The sequence below is a fragment of the Chelonoidis abingdonii genome, chromosome 1 (genome assembly GCF_003597395.2).
Source record: "Chelonoidis abingdonii isolate Lonesome George chromosome 1, CheloAbing_2.0, whole genome shotgun sequence".
Classification (NCBI taxonomy): Eukaryota; Metazoa; Chordata; order Testudines; family Testudinidae; genus Chelonoidis; species Chelonoidis abingdonii.
Genome location: NC_133769.1, coordinates 289,256,038 through 289,274,064, shown reverse-complemented (window position 1 = coordinate 289,274,064; position 18,027 = coordinate 289,256,038).

The window sequence follows — 18,027 nt, the reverse complement described above, 5'->3', positions numbered from 1 at the left end:
CCCCTTTCTTGGGATGCAGGCTTCTGATAGTTTCTGCAACTTTGACTTGAAGTAATTCCAGGCCTCCTCCACCTTTAGATCCACAAGTTCTTCAGTCCAATCCACTTCCCTAACTAATTTCCTTAATTTTTTTAAGTTGGATCTTTTGAAATTAAAAACCTAGTCACAGATCTATTTTTGTTTATCCTTCCATTTAGTTTGAATGGAGGAACCTTCAGTGGGATGGGATGGATGACTGTCCACATGACAGTAAGCATCTTTCATGTTGAAAGCCCTGAACCATGTGTCCTCCTTCAGAGACAATATTATCAATGCCAATGTGACCATGCAGAATTTTGATTTTCAAATAATGACAGTCAATTGGTATAAATCAAGAATTGGTCTCCTTCTTCTGTTTTTCTTAGGAACTAGGAAATATGGCAGCAGAATCCTCTCCCTTGACGGTGAGGTGGCACATGCTCTGTAGCCCCTCTTCTGATGGAGGATCCCCTGAGAGCGGTCCCTGAAAAGGAGCCAGAAAAGAGGGTTGTGATGGGGAGGTGACAAACTTGATTGTGTAAGCTGGAATGAATTATTTCTAGAACTCCCTAATCCATTGTTATTGCTCTCCAGTTGTGAGTGAAGTGGGCAAGGCAGCCACCAAAATTTTGGACCACAGTTTAGGATGGCATCATAAAGGAACATGATTCTTGAACATGCCATCAAAAGAAACTCCTAGACGACGGATGGAGTTGAACTGCTAGATGTGGAGAAAGCTGTGTACTTGGGTCTCTGTACCCTCAAGACATTTGTGCCGTGGCTTGTAAGGGCACGGATGATAAAACAGCTCAGAGGGTTGTCTTTGTCAGTACACCTGCTTGTAGCGTGTTTCCTCTTTGAAACCAGTGTATAAAAGCTCACTGAAGAAGTTAGCTTCATCAAGGGGTAGATCCTCAATGGTATTTTGTGTGTCCCTGGGGAATCCTGAGGAGTGGAACCAAGATTTGAACCACATAATTGTGGTAGCTATCCCTCTTGAAACAGTGTCAGCAGCATCCATTGCAGCCTGATGAGATGTTTTAGCTGCCCTTGTTATGAGGGCTTGGAATTGGGCCCTGTCCTCCTGGTGGATCTTGTCCTCGAAGTCCAAAGATTGGAGTAATTGGTGAAATCATACTTTGCTAATGGGGCCTGGTCATTAGTAATTACAAATTGAAGGCTGGTACAAGAAAATACCAGCGTTCAAGGCATTATCACCCATCAGTGAGTGTTGTCTTGGGTGCTGTAGCCTAAACCTCTCAGGGGCTGCTTGTACCACCAGGAAATTGGAAGCTGGGTGTGTAAACAGGAACACCGTTTACTAAAAGAGTAACTGCTTAAGTGCAGACCAATGGACACTCCTTGCTAGAAATCTCCAGTCTCAGGTGCACAGAGAGCAAGCATACACACGTGTAGAATACACATGGGGACCAATACTTGAAAAACCATACTTGTCTGAACCAGTGAGGCTATTAGGAAGAATAACCTTTGTCTCTCCTGAACTCTGCTACTAGAGAGTGTGACAGGAAGACATACAGGAAGCTTTTATGAAGACACAGCACAATTGGCTGGCTGAATACAGACATTCAGTCTGGGCATGAGATATTGGAAGAATCTCTGTGGCCAAAGAATTCTGCAGAAAGCAGAAGCTGAAAGGACACATTGGAAAAATGTTTGCAGTGGTCAGGCAGGAGATTAGACACAATATCAAACCAAGATATAAAAGCAGCTGCAGACAATTGCTCTCATCTTGCAAAGTCCATATGTAAGCAGTGGCAGGCAGGAGCAGAAACATGGCTGCTGGAACACTGGAAGTTTAGCTGCACAGTATTTTAACTTTGGGGGTGTAATGAGAAAGTTATCAGTGGTAATTTTGTCCTATAAATTCACTGAGTGAAATTCAGAAGCACCTAAGTCTCATTGACTTATAATGCGGCTGAGGCCTAAATCACTTAGACATTTTTGAAAATTTCACCCATTATGACTAGATGTTGGTGGAAACAAGCACAGAATGGAGTCAGAAATTATCACAATCACTGCTAACTGGTTTCCACTGAACATGTCCCATTCAGAGATGGCAAGCAATGAAGGCAACCAAGACATTAAAAATGTTAGTAGTTGCTACGGTAGTCTATAAATGTCTTGAAATTGAAGGGTACACTAGTATTTGGAGGTACAAATCCAATTCTGATAGGATATTTGCTGGGGAAATGACTGTTGACTCCTCACTTTTGGGGTACTACTGTAATACAGCATTCTCCTTGAAAATGGAATAGGAAAATTTATCCATGCCTTACCTGTAAATTTCCTTCCTTGGAGTAACAAAGTCCACAGATCCATGACATGCAGCCAAGAAGGCAGACCAAATGTATCAACTGACTATCTTGGAAGTATAATATGCCAACTCACTAAAGAAGTGAAGGCAAGAACTGGTAACACTAGTGGATCATTTTCCCATCTGTCAAACATCTGGAAGAGTAAGAAGATACATCTACACACTAAAATAAGGTTGTGCAATGCTATTGTTCTCCCAACACTACTGTATGCCTTGAAAACGTGGTAGATGGTGGAGGTACACCAAAGGAAGCTGAATGCATTCCACCAGTATTAAGAAGAATCTTCGGGATTCACTGGAGAGATCATGTAACCAACATGGAAGTGTTGCACCACATGGGTCAGCAAACTGAGGATTCAAAAATTAGAGACAGCTATGGTGGTTTGGCAATTAGATCAGGATACTCCATGGCAGAAGACCAAGCTATGGCTTAGATTCGATTCCATCTGGAGGGAAGAGAAAATGTGGAGGACAAAAGATTTACCTATTAGAGGATGATTGAAAATGATGTTGCCATCACGGAGACAACTTACGATGGAGTCAAAATCTTGCTCCTGAGAGACAGCAGTGAGAAAAAGGGTTTGCCTCACATGCCACTAGGTGCAGGAGATTCCAAGTAAAGTAAACCTGTCAATTGGAGGTGGAGTGGTGATGGCTCCATCTCTTATAAACCACTAGTTGAGATTCTTCCATAGCCTAAGAAGAACTAACCACTCTACATCAGTTAGGAAAATTATGTATTAAGACTAAATAGAACAATTCTCCTGCTTATCCTTTACCAATTAACAAATCATTCAGGGTGGGTTGGATCTGTGAACCTCACTATTCCAAGAAAGGTAATGTTGAAGTAAGGCATGGATAATCTTTCCTGTTATTTCTAATGAGGTCCACAGATCCATGACATTGGGATTTTCATAGCAATGTCCCCTCAAGGGGAGGGGAAGGGGAGCAGGAAGTGACAGGGACACACATACAGTTATGTGCAGATGTGAAACGGGATAACCCTCTCCTCTGTTACTGGGATTGGATGTTCACCTTGTAGAATATGAAGTGGTATGAACAGGTAGTGAGGGGGCTGCTTTACAGTTTTCCTCTTATGAGAGGCTTGATCTTTCTGACCACCAAGCTGCCACAACTCTGTGGGAGTGAACACTGATATTGGAAGATGGAGTTATACTTTTTTTTTCTTGCACATGTCTGAGATACAGTATCTTCGCTACTTGGAATTTAGAAACCATTTCTCAGCTTCTCTGGTTTTTCCTGAAGCAAGGAACTTTGTAGAGGATAGTGACAGTTCTTAATCCAAGAATTGATGCTTAACTGACTTTCATAAAACTGTGGCTCTGCAGCATCCTTACTGCTGGAGTGGTACAGTGTCTATGACTAACTCTAGATGAGGCTTGGATACGCAGGTCTCACAAGGAAGGGGTAATCATAGACCCCTTCCTGTTGGAGAGCTGCTATTAACACTTCCAGCACTTTTGTAACACTTGTGATGCTGCTGCTAAATCAAAGGGCAAGGACCTGTACCGTAGTGTTGTCTTCTGAGAGCAAAGCTTAGGAAGCATCTGCAAGACTGCTGAATTAGGGTGTGGAGAGCATCATCTGTCACTGTGCAGAGCAACTGCACCTGTATTCGCCATCTATGGTCCACCAAGGGCACCTACTCTTAGACTTCCAGCTCCCCAGCTGTCACATCTCTTGGGCACAGACATTTGTCTCTCTCCCTCCTGACTGGGGTATTTCCAGGCTGCACAGCTCCCTATCTACACTGAGAACTTCCCAGCAAAGACTGCCTGAGAGGGCCTGCTTTGCGGTACATACTGTAATTGCCACAGTTAACTACCACACAGCTCTTTATAGGCAAGCATGTTTATTCTTAAGGTTAAAGTACTACAGAGAGAACATTTAAAAATATTGAAAGAACCTACACGCATGCTAATCCACCTGGATTTCAACAATTTCCACCCCACCATCAACCTCAGCCTGGACCAGTCCACACAAGAGCACATTACAGTGCAAATAGGTGATTGTCACATAAACACCACCCTATACCAGAAACCTACTGACCGCTATACTTACCTACATGCCTCCAGCTTCCATCCAGGACACATCACACGATCCATTGCCTACAGCCAAGCCCTAACATACAACCACATTTGCTCCAATCCCTCAGACAAACACCTACGGGATCTCTAACAAGCATTCTTAAAACTACGATACCCACCTCGAGAAGTGAGGAAACAGATCGATAGAGCGAGACGGGTACCCAGAAGTCACTTACTACAGGACAGGCCCAACAAGAAAAATAGCAGAACACCACTGACCATGACGTACAGCCTTCACTAAAACCTCTCCAGTGCATCAATAACGATCTACAACCTATCCTGAAAAACGATCCCCCATTTTCACAGGCCTTGGGAGGCAGGCCAATCCTCGCTTACAGACAGCCCCCGAACCTGAAGCAAATACTCACCAGCAACTACACACCACACCACAGAAGCACTAACCCAGGAACCAATCCCTGTAACAAACACTGTTTTTTTCTCTGTCCCCGTATCTATTCTTGTGACACCATCATAGGACCCAACCACATCAACCACACCATCAGGGACTCATTCACCTGCACATCTACTAATGTGATATATGCCATCATGGGCCAGCAGTGCCCTCTGCCATGTACACTGGCCAGTCTCTACATAAAAGGATAAATGGACACAAATCAGACATCAGGGATGGTAACATACAAAAGCCAGTAGGATAACATTTCAATCTCCCTGAACATTCAATAACAGATTAAAAAGTAGCCATTCTTCAACAAAAAACTTCAAAACCAGACTTAGAGAAATTAAAGAACTACAATTTATTTGCAAATTTAAAACCATCAATTTGGGTGTGAATAGGAAATGGGTGTGGCTGGCTCACTACAAAAGGAATTTCCTCTCTCTTAGTATTGACACCTCCTCATCAATTATTGGGAGTGGACCACATCCACCCTGACTAAATTGGCCTTCAATATTGGTTCTCCACTTGTAATGTAACTCCCTTCTCTTCATGTGCCAATATACACTTATGCCTGTATCTGTAATTTTCACTCCATGCATCTGAAAAATTGGGTTTTTTACCAATGAAAATTTATGCCTGAATAAATCGGTTAGTCTTTAAGGTGCCAGCGGACTCCTTGTTGTTTTTATCTAGTTTGGGTCTTCAAAGAGAGTGCAAATAGATTTCAGACAACGGGTTTCCACTCAAGGTACAGCTTCAAAAGGATGATCATTTGCATTCCACTCCTCGCAAGCATTTTCTATGAATCGCACTCAACTAACAGTTCTTTCTTGTCTTAAGCCCATTGTTTAAGAGTCCTTTGAAGGCATAACACTTACCATGGTTTACATTAGTCATACCACATTACATATCACAAACATCTGCATTTTTAATACAAGAGCTCCTAAGATACATTACTTAATTCAGTAAGGTTTGTGCAAGATATTGTAGGAAATTGCCATCTGTCACAGCATCTTTCACATCTATTGATGTTATCCCATTCCCTCTGCTGGTGGAAGTTACTTTGGATTTTGAGGTTTCCATCTTTGAATTTTGATTTAACAGATCTGTTGAAATATTTGATGTCAAGAACTGCTTTTTAGCCTTTTGACTTTTGGGGATGGTGGGGGAGAATAGGAACAATATGGAGTAAAGGCTCTGTTTTCTCTGAAGAGGAGGAACAAGTTCTATTACTCCCAATCATAGGAGATCTAGGATGGATCTTGGATAAGAGTGTCATGGCAAGTGTCTGCATGCCCTGACACCTCTTCTTCCTCAGGGAAAACCCATTAAGCAATTCATTTTTTTGAACAGGTTGAGAGCGACCACACTTGCGCTACCATCCACCCATGCTAGCACAGTTTCTGAAAACCTACCAAGCACCTCAAGTGGCAGTTCTGTTTTGTTTATGACAGACCAATAGTTAGGACTTGGCAACCCACAGCAGCAGCTGAGGACAACAGCCCAATAATTCCCCTGTCTTTTAGGTATGGCAGGAAAATCCCTATCACACTATTATAGACCCTACAGCTTTTTGGAGGCATCTGCAGACCTACGAATTGTAGTTTCAATACTCAGTATACTCAGTACATGCTTGCCTGAAACTCTATCCTCTGTGAGTTTTATTTTTTAATATTTTACTATTTGTGTCTCGAGCTCTGATGTGGAGTGTTGGACTTCCTTCCCTACGTAGGGAGAATTCCAATTGTGTTTGCACACCTAAAGGAAATAGCAGATGTCTCTGACCTGATCTTTTCTGCATTGATTTCCCATGCTGCACTCTACGAGAGTGAGCAAGACAACCCAGTACTGGTAATTATCTCATGCTGCATTCAGCAAAGGTGAACAGGGAAACCAGGCACCAAGGATTATCAGCCCTGCTGCACTCTGCAGATTTATGCAGCTGAAGGCAGGGAAACAGATTTCACTTTGTGTCTCTGAGGGTATTCTACACTACAAAATTAGGTCGATTTTATAGAAGTCGATTATTAGAAATCAATTTTATACAATTGATTGCGTATGTCCAAACTAAGCTCATTAAGTAGGCAGAGTACGTCCTCACTACCGTGGCTAGCATCAACTTACGGAGTGGTGCACTGTGGGTAGCTATCCCACAGTTCCCACAATCTCCACTGCCCACTGGAATTCTAGGCTAAGCTCCCAATGCCTGATGGGGCAAAAACATTGTCGCAGGTGGTTTTGGGTACATGTCGTCAGTCGCCCCTCCCTCCATGAAAGCAACGACAGACAGTTGTTTCAAGCCTTTTTTCCTCGCTTACCCATGCAGCTGCCATACCATGACAAACACGGAGCCTGCTCAGCTCACGATCACTGTGCTGTTGTGGGCAAGTCTACTGTGGTGGCTCCTGTGATCCAAGTAGCCAATGTAATCATTGATGTTCTGTTATCAAGGGTAGTGACTCCGGGAAACGTGCGGGCCTTTTTAGATTTTAGGTGCATCATATTCCTGTCCTTTGTCGCTGGTGAAGAAGTCTTGCAGCCGTACATTCCAATCAGGTCGGCGCTGTAACACCCCATAGCACTTCTGTGGTTGACACATGTTACAGCCTCAGGGCTCTTGCTCTTTTACCTTGGCCAGGGTACCTTGCCTTAGCCAGACCTCCAAGCATTCAATACAGAAGAAACTTCAGCAGCTGGCATTGCTACACAGCAGCAGCTCCTTGCCTTCAGAGCAGACGGTGCAGTAAGACTGCTAACCGTTGTCATCCACCGCTTCTGCTGCAACTCTGCTCTTCTGCTCCCCAACAATGAGGTCAGGGGATCTGTTCTGGTCCTCCTGGGTGCTGCTGGCAGCAGACAGTGTAGTGGGACTGGTAACCATCCTCAGATATATAGCTTGGCTGGGAGTTCTGGGAACGTCTTCCCTGCCTGGCTCCTAGCAACCTCCAGAGCATGATGTACAACTCCATCACTTTCCCTGCAACTCTGCTCTCCAGCGACAAGCTCAGGAGATCTGTTCATGAAGTCTGGATAGTAGTAAGAAGCAGTTCAACTATAGGCTGAGCAAGTGCAGAATGGTGGTAGAATGTGCCTTTGGATGTTTAAAAGCGCGCTGGCGCAGTTGGTCAGACCTCAGCACAGCCAACATTCCCATTGTTACTGCTGCTTGCTGTGTGCTCCATAATATCTGTTAGGATACAGAGAAGATGTTTATGACGGGTGGGAGGTTGAGGCAAATCACTTGGCGTCAGATTTTGAGCAGCCAGACACCAGGGTGATTAGAAGAGCACAGCAAGGCTCACTGCGCATCAGAGAGGCTTTGAAAACCAGTTTCATGACTGGCCAGGCTTCCATGTGACAGTTGTGTGTGTTTCTCCTTCATGCAAACCCACCTCCTTTGTTGATTTTAATTCCCTGTAAGCCAACCACCCTCCCCGCTTCGAAAGAAAGTAACTATTGTTTTGAAACCATGCATTCTTTCTTTATTAATTAAAAAAAATGACATAACAGACAAGGTAGCCTGGGTGGGGTGGGAGAGGAAGGAAGGATAAGGCCACATTGCTTATTGTAGACACACTAAAAATCAAACTGTTTGAATGACAGCCTTCTGTTGCCTGGGCCATACTTTGGAGTGGAGTGGCTGGGTGCCCGAGAGCCTCCCTCCCCCTCGCATTCTTGAGTATCTGGGTGAGTGCCTATGGAACATGGGAAGGAGGGTAGGCAGTTATACAGTGGATGCAGCAGTGGAGGTCTGTGCTCTTGTTGGCTTTCCTGCAGCTCCAGATGCTTCATCGTGTCCGTTTGCTCACCCATTAGCCTCAGCATCGCATCCTGCCTCCACTCTTTGCACTCACTTCTTTCCTGGCCTCTGCCACTGAATGCCTCCATGCATTAAGCTGTGCTCTATCAGTGTGGGAGGACTGCATGAGCTCAGAAAACATGTCATCGCAAGTGCAGTTTTTTTTGCCTTCTAATCTGAGATAACCTCAGGGACAGAGATGATGGGGGAGCGTAGAAACAGTCTATGCTCTATGATTCTGGGGGGACTGCACGGTCACCTGTGCTGCTGAGTTTGCCATGCTGACGAAAGTTCCCAAGGCTTTTCCTCAGGTCAACTCTAGGTTTTTTGCTGCCCCAAGCAAAAAAAATTTTGGTTGCCCCCACCCCAGCCCTGGGCTCCCCACCACACACCCCCACCGCCCCAGCCCTGGGCTCTCCCCCACACACATGCACCCTCCTGCTGTCCCAACTCTGGGTCACTGGTAACTTGCTCCCAGGGCAGGTCATTCAGAAGGAATTTTGGATGTGCACAGAACAAGACAGGATTGGTTCCCATATAGTTACAGAACTGCAGTAAAATGGAACAATTTACAGCTTGTGTGATTGGAGGATATCTGGATGCATATTATAAGACTGTCCTCCATAAATGAGGAAAAGTTGAGGTGCCTTTATTATTCTTTGTTCCACTGTTTCTGTGGGAAATTTGTGAATGCAATATCACTGTCTTCCTTTTAAACAAATAAAACCCAAAAGGCAGTGTCTATTGAAAATAGCAATTTCAATCCTAAGAACCACTGGGAAGCAGTTCTTGCTCAATTTTGCCCTACTTTTTCTACAGCAAATTACAGTGGATCAGTGTATTTGATTTGGAAGAAATGAAGTAACAGCTGCTCAAATTGAGCTTGAGCACTCCTGAATTTTGAGGTGTTCAAATCTGGAAGGCAGGTGCTAGATTCCCTTTCTGAATATTAGCTAAATCTGGAAAGGAAAATCAATTTCTGCTTCCATGGCTCAGAAGTGGAAATCCTCTTACGTGCCCAGTACTGTATCTAAAGCTGCTTAGGTCCAGTAGATTCTCCCCTCCCTTAGTTTTCATTTTAAATTCTAGTGGGATCCATACACTTCCCTTCCTAGGCTTCAGATAGAGAAGGGTACTGTCCATTTAGTCCACCCAATTCCTTCTTTGGGGCTTGCCAGGTGAGGTCACATCAGGATCCCAAATCCAGTCTGGGGAGGTCTTCTGAAGGGGATATCTGGACCAATGCCTACTCCTTGGCACACTTGGTTCCCCATTCACAGTGCCACCCTGCTCTCGCAGTGAGCTTTCCATTCACAGCAAGCTGCTGCATGAGCTTTCAGCTACCATACTCCCTCCCCATCCCTGTCCTGTTGATAGAGGCCAAGGGAATGCTGGGAAATATAGTTCTTTCCCTGCTCCAGGGCTGGCTCTATAGGCAGGGAGCTAACCAAGGAACTACAGCTCCCAGGGCCCCCTGTTGGCTCTCAGCTCCCAGGCTGGCTGGCTGCCACCCCTGCAAATGGGCTGCCCCAAGCACCTGCTTGCTTTGCTGGTGCCTAGAGCCGCCCCTGCTTTTCCAGTGTACCTGCCTAGTGCATAGGCATTCAATGTGCTGTCCAGAGCAGTCACAATGGAAAACTCTGGGATAGCTCCGAGAGGCCAATACTGTCCATTTGCATCCACACTACCCCAAATTGGACCCAACAAAGTTGATTTTAGCGTTACTCCCTTCGCTGGGGAGGAATACAGAAGTCAATTTTAAGAGCCCTTTAGGTCGATGGAATAGGGCTGGTTGTGTGGACACCTTCATTTTTAAATCAACCTAACGTGGCTAAATTTGACCTAACCCCGTAGTGTAGACCAGGCCTTAGAGCACCTCCTAGAGGAATCCCCAGCATCACACTCTTCAAAAACTACTTTTTTTAATGCATTACACTGTGGTGACTAGACGGGTCTGAACATCTGTGAGACCTCCCCCCTCCCTTCTTCTTAATCCCCATCTTCCTGAGATTGGGGGAGAGAAATTTTAGACTGAAGACCTTCTGCAGATTTGGGGGGCGAGGGGGAGGGGGAAGAGAAATCTTGTAGTTATTCTTTTGGGAAGCTGTCTTGCTCTGAGAAAGAGGGTATTCAAAGTGGAGTTTGTGCTGGACTGGACTCCAAAAGGGGGCTTTCTAGGGATTTCTGTTCAAGAGATTCTTGGATGTGGCCTGGAGATACTCTGATTCCACTCCAAGGGCACCAGGCTTCAAGTCTGCAGGTTCAAAGAGAGTCCTGGGCATGCTTGCTGCAATAGGAGGCAGCAATGGATTGATATTGCTGGCAGCAAGTAGCCCTGAGCCTCTGTAGAGCTTGACGGGGGTGGAGGGAGAGTTTGGACCTGAGAGCCCCTTACCAGTCTCACCTTGCTCTGTCTCTGGAGCCCTGTCAGTAGCTCCAGGCTGTCACAGCAGGTGTGGGGGAGGAGCTGAGCAGCCACTCTGCGGTCAGCAGTCATGGCTGAGAGCGCATGTCCCAGTGGCTGGGCAGGAAGCTTCCCCGGCCCTTTGATACTCTATTTGCTGCTGAGAATATGCCAATACTTCCTGGGAACTATCCTGCACAGGCAGGGAGGCCACAGGAAACACTGCCTTGCCTGAGCAGTTGAGAGAGGCCTAGTTCTTTACAGATCAGGCTTTGATCTCTATGCAGATACTTAATCAGCAGGGGAGGTGCAAGAGACAGTGTCTTGTTTTCCCTCTCAACTTTCTCTGCCATGCTACATTCGCATTGATGAGACAGGGGCACAGAGTCCTGATGACTATGAGGTGAAAGGGAATCCTCTCTGCTGATAAAGGCAGACCCTGATAGCCTGGAGATTAAACTTGTTTTTAACTCTTCCCTTAAATTTGCTCTGCAGCTGGAGAGGCTGACAAAATCTGGCAGTTCCTTGGTGGTGCAGTCACACATCATCTGCTTCTGATTGACAGGTCTGGACTGCCTCCAAGGCTGCATAGAGAAGTACCCAGTGTCATGGAGACAACTTTGGCATTTGAGTATCTGGAAGTATTTGCCCATGGGCTTTGGGAACTTTTATACACATTATAAGGGAACTCTGAGCTCTCCATTAGGTCCAAACCATAAATGGACCAAAAAGAAACCAGTGGGAGAAGATCAGGAAGCCTGGTCATGACCACCAAAACTACTGGATCTTAAGTGATTTCTCAGATATAAAGTTTTAGCTTCTGGTTACCTTTTCACATGAATCTTATTTCCCCCTCATTCTCTAATTTTTTCTGTCTACAGACAGAATTTCCAATTTTCTATTTCCCATTTTCATTCTGTGAAAGTGTCAGGGCTGTCCTAAGAGCAGAATTAATTTGAACAAGTCATTAAAGTCAATATTTAACTGGCTTTTTCCCCACAAAGCACATTTGGTGTCTTTGGGTGATTAAAAGAAACTATTAGGAAATTTCATGCAAATGAAAAAAGGATTTTTCCAAAATTCAAGTTCATTATAGTCAAATACTTTATTTTTTGTGTATTTAAACTTCACAAAAATCTTTTTTTTTTTTTTTTTAACTTACAACTAGGCTAAGTCCCTTGCAAAATCACTAAACCCATAATTATTTTTACTACCACACACTAGCCCTTCAATAATTAGCAAGTTCCATGCTCAACTCAATAGAGACTCACATTTGATTGAGAGAAAGGAAAGAGGTGGCAAAATGTCTGTTTCTCAACCAGCTGGATCTTGTAGGTCAGAGGGAGGAGGGAAGCCACAGCAGAGAAGAAAAACAAAGAATGGAAGAACAAATCCAGAGAGCTGCAAGTTTTGCTGTTCAACGCAGAAAGACTGGGACTGAAGGCAACAAGATACCTCTTGAGAGACATGCATGGAGAGAAATTTGCCTAACCAACCTTCCAAAACAAAAAAGGCCAGGGATCCCAGTAGTGTGTTCAGAATGGCAGCTAGCAACTTCCTGAAAATAATTTGAGACAAACCGGCATGCTGCTATGAAAGGGTCTGCACTAACCACACATGAATTCTTTCAAAAACTATTAAGTTGGATGGTGGTGCACAAAAATAATCTAGTGGAAAAATTTTAAGGAGCTATAACCACCCAGTATTTGTTAATTCAGGATGACTTCAGAGAGGAATTCACAAGCTTTTACATTTATATTTTTAAGGAAGTCATAAAATGTGAACTTTAGTAACTGTTACAGCAAATCAAACTGCCATCAAACCTGGCTCAGACTACTGTAACACCAGTAATTATCTACCAGAATTACTTTGAAAAGCTTATCTACACCTAGCACTTTAAGTAGTCAATCTTAGAAAGATCTGCCAGTGACATCCCATACATTGTCAGTTTTTAAATATTCCATACTTTGTTTTCCCATGTTATTTGCTTACGCCCTTACTATTTAAAACAGAACATATAAAAACCAAAGTTCTTTCTCTCTTCAAGTCCTTTTATTTCTCTAAGATAACAAGCAGACCTTGTAAAACTCATTATATAGTTCAGTGGTTTGGGGGGCGGAGGAGGAGAGAAGAGGAAGAAAAGGGGAGAAAAAAGGAAGACAAACCGATCAGTATCTCCTGAAGGCAAGTAACTGTACTAGTAATAAAAAATGTCCTGAAAGATGTAGTGACAAACCGAAGACATATGTGGACAAACTACATGGGGACACATAGTTATACTTCAAAAATATGCAGTGGAAATAGTTGAATAGCTTTTAAATATTTCTTTAATATAAAAAGTAACAAATATGCCAATATAAAAATAAAGTGATCAAGCATTTTTGCAGCAAGTTGTTAATACAAGGTTGAAAATACTAATGTGTAAGTAAATTATATTATAGTAACAAAATGCAATGGTGATTTCTCATGTAAATTACATTTTGGGATAAAAATGTAGAACTACAAAAATGTTACCTCTCATTTTATAATGTTTTTAAGATTCTGTTGAGGATAGCTTCTTACACGAAAATTGTTTTTCTGTAATTCAGAGCAGAAAACAAATCTCTTCCTACCACTAGGTCTGGTAATCAACCAAAGTGGCCAGCTTCCCATCACCTCCATCACAAAAGACAGAAATCAGCACCACACCTACTGCTCTGATCTCTTTCACCCCACTTTATTTTTAGAAAAAGGAGAATCTGGTAGCACAAATTTCCGCTATTAGTAGAAAAACAAGCATAAATACATAACACGAGGCTCAGATTCTAAAAACTGGGAAATTCAAATTTCAAGGCAAAAAAGTGCCACTTCTAGGTTATCAGATTTAAAAATCCATGCAGGTGGGCTTTATCAATTGACAAAAAGTGAAATTTTATGAGACGAAAAGCAGCAAAGATTCAGTTGTTCATAGCCCTGTGCTCAGGTTTCTTTATGGCAGAAAGACACTCGTCAAGAATTTATTTAGCATTTTAATGCAAATTTTAATTTTTCAGAAACGAGATGAATTACTCTCTCTGGAGACAACAGTACTAGCCTCCTTCTCTCCATATAAATATGTCTTACCAACTTTGAAAGACTACCAGTAGGTCTAAAGACTAGGCTCAGAATCCATATTAACTTAATCCTTGTCCTGCTTACTGATTCTGCCAACAAGAATCTCAATTGTTTTTAAGATCACAGTAAAAGTATGGCATAATATTGATTTGGTCAGTGATTCTCAACTTTTTACATATTGCAATCCTATATCAAAAGAGGAAAAAGGCTTCTGTCCATTTAGCCACAGGAAAAAAAAAAGACGGTCATGACCCCTATGGACCTATTCTCATGGCCTCCAGGCTGAGAACCCATGGCCCTCGGCATCAGATCCATACAGTAAGTTATCAGGTCAGTAGACATTCTCATTGAGCACAGAATTTTGGCTCTGTGCTACTTTGATTTTTTCCTGATCTGGCAAAAATTAAGGCTGCAAGATTTAAAGTACGACTCAACAATCTCCTCAACTGTATGTTCATGAGCAATTTATTCCCAAGATCCTCAAGACTGCAATTACTGAACCTTGAAGACTCTAACCTTTGTTTGTGGGAGATTGTACAGGAATTTATTTACATTGCATGAAAGAGGCTCTTAAGCAGGAACACAAACACTACCATAAGGAATCCCAGACGTAAGGGTTAAAATGGCAAAGACCATAAGATCACAAAAATGGAGAAAAAAAATAGAGAAACTAACGAATTGACCTCAGAGAACTCCAGCTGCATTGCATACGATTAATTTTATCACCTATGGTGGGTCTTTGGGAGCAACTAGGGCAAGGTAAAAAACTCAATACATATCATTGTAGTGAACAGAAATGCTTTATAAGCAGAAATAAGAATTACATGGGAAGCTCCTTATTCTGCCTTCAAAGAGATACATCATTTTTGTCTATTATGTTCTCAAGAGGGCAAAGTTTATACATTAAACATTAAAGCAAAGGACACATGAGTGTATATGAACACAGGATATCAGAGAAGTTTAGAAATAAAAATAGCTAAGAAATCTCTTGAAGTTTCAAATTTTACATGGTTGAGTAGCTTTTGTCTTGCATCATGGAAGCTGCAATCTCACAGAAGAGAGAAAAAGTGGGCCATGGCTTTTTGCCTCTGTGGCCTCCCTTTTGATCTGTCTTCATATCCCTATTTTTTATCCAGTTACATTCCACACATTCATCTCTTTGCTACCCAAATGGAGATAACTTTTTGCAGCACAAACTTTATTATTAGCAGTAACATATTACTGAGGCACCCAAATACTGTGCTGGACGCTGTAAAAAAACAGATAAAACATACTGAAAGAGTCTTACAATATAAACTAGAATATCAGATGATTTTATCCCTGTATTTTGGTAAATGAAATAAGCAGGGAAGAGGAGAGTCTGTTTCACTAATGATGGATATGGCAGGAAAGGTGGCTGACAGGGGTTGGGTACTTCTACCACATCATCTAACATTGCTCTGACCACAGTAGTCTGACTAGTTTGAAGACATTAACTAGTAGCTCAGAGATTCCATCAGGGAAGTTAAATCGTGGAAAAAACTCCTCAGTCCTGTTTATATTACAGCTTCTATCTCTACTATCACTGGTGCAGTTGCATTGGTGGTGTATTATGCATTCATTGTTTGCTGTTTGCTGCCAGAAAGGGCACTGCTTTTATAGAAGTTTACTGAAGCTGAGTGAAGCCTGGGGGACATACATTCCATAAATGGAGAAACGCAGAGGCCACGTTGAAAAACTGCTAATGCTCAATGAATGTGTACACCAAGCTCCACGACTGATTTATTCGGATCAAGAGAAATATCACCTTGGTGATACAATAATAATTTCAAGTCCAACAGAAAGAGGTAAGAAAACAGGAACTGAAAGGTGAAATCAGTCATGACTCCTTTAAAGACAGTCTCTGTGCTGTCGATCTAAACAGGTTTTCAAAGGTTCTGAGTTCGTGCTGTATGGTACATATTTGGAACTCCAAGCGTAGAGATCAGTGGAGAGCCAGGTTACATAGAACAGCAACATCTCAATGAATTTATGTCATGTTATTGCATAATGCAACACTAATAGAAGCGTCACTAGAGTTAAGAAACTCTTACTTAGTGGAACTGTGGTTTCCTCTCTATCACCTCTATTCAACTGATGCTAACTGATCTTCCAGAGCCTGAACGCAGAGTCTTTAGGCTTACTGGTGGTAGAGACAGGGCCGACGCTTCCATTGAGGCGAACTAGGCAATCGCCTAAGGCACCAGGATTTTCGGCGGGGGGAGGGGGGCGGTGGCAGGCAGCTCCGGTGGACCTGCTGCAGTCGTGCCTGCGGAGGGTCCGTTGGTCTGCGGCTCTGGTGGAGCTGCCGCAGGCATGCCTCTGGACGGTCCGCTGGTCCCGCGCGGCTCCGGTGGACCTCCCGTAGGCACGGCTGCGGCAGCTCCACTGGAGCCGCGGACACGGACCCTCCGCAGAAATGGCTGCGGCAGCTCCACGGGAGCGGCGCGTGGGGCGGCAAAATGGCTGTGCGCCTAGGGCATGAAAAACTCAAGTGCCGGTCCTGGGTAGAGGTACTTGAGAAGCCTTCAGCCTTGTGGGTACGAAGTCAGAGACCAGTGGGTGCTAAGGTGGTAGATCTGGCCTGAGATTGTCTCTTTGTGGTAAATTCTCTACCCAAGGGATGTGAAGCCCACTTCCCAGAGTATTTTTGAGAGGATTTCAGTGATTTCATCTTTTAATCTCTAGACAAATGTTGTGCCAAGGAACCTGACATGGTCGACCTAGTCAGGGGTCGTTGTGCAGGAGGGACCTCCCTCAGTCAGTAGCTGGGCAGAGCAAACTCTCCATCCTAAGTAGAAATGGTTTCAGCTCCTCTTTTTTTCTGGCCCTCAACTGTCATTTGAGGCAGAAATTACACTTCTGAGGGACATGTGATTCCCCAAGAGACTATACAGCGGGAATGTCCCTCACTGACTGGGATAGCCTCCTGGCATGAAAGATAACCATTAAACCCAGTTTCAATTCCCCTGAAGGGAATAAACAAATTTTTTAAAAAAATTGATGGGCGGGTAACAGCTGCTATCCTAATAAGAATTTTTTTTTTTTTAAGGATTTTGGAATATTTTTGTTTATAAACTAAAGAAAGAAATGAAAGGGATTACTACCAACAACTAATGGAAACTCTAGGAACTAACACTACCACAAACGAGAGAAAAAATACAGCTGATGTAATTTCGACTTGGCTGCTGCTCAAACACTGTCTCAGGCTGAGGCTGTTGAGGACCTGACAGTGATTCATCCATGAAGCGTTATATAGCCCTGGTGAAGGGCACGAGATGGGGAGAGCGCATGCGAGGGCCAAATGGACAATGCTACCTAAAACCTCTGATCTGAGGAGCATAGGATGCAAATACACCTAGAGTGGAGCACGCATAGGGACACTACTCAAATAATCAAAGTAACAGTAAGTAACCATTGTTTCTTCTTTTTCGAGTAGATGCAACCATGTATTCCAAGTAGGTGACGCACAAGTGGTACCCACCCCAGGAAGCAGGGCTTAGAGTCTAACAGAGGATTGCAAGACCATTCTACCAAAATTTGCATCTGCTCTGGCAGATACATTATGAACCACTATGCCATTACTGTATGTATAGACGGCAACATAGCAGCCCTGCACATGTCCAACATTGAGATGCCACTGAAGAATGCTATTAACATTTCTTGCATTCTCACAGAATGAGTTCGCACCTGCTGAGGCGCTGCCAAAGTAATTTTATATGTAATCTTGATACAGAATGTTATCCATTTAGAGATCTGAGAAGAGACCGAGCCCTTCATGCAATCTGCATATGACACAAACAGGCAAGGCAAAGCATGCGACAGTTTAGTCCTGCTCAGACAAAAGGCTAGACA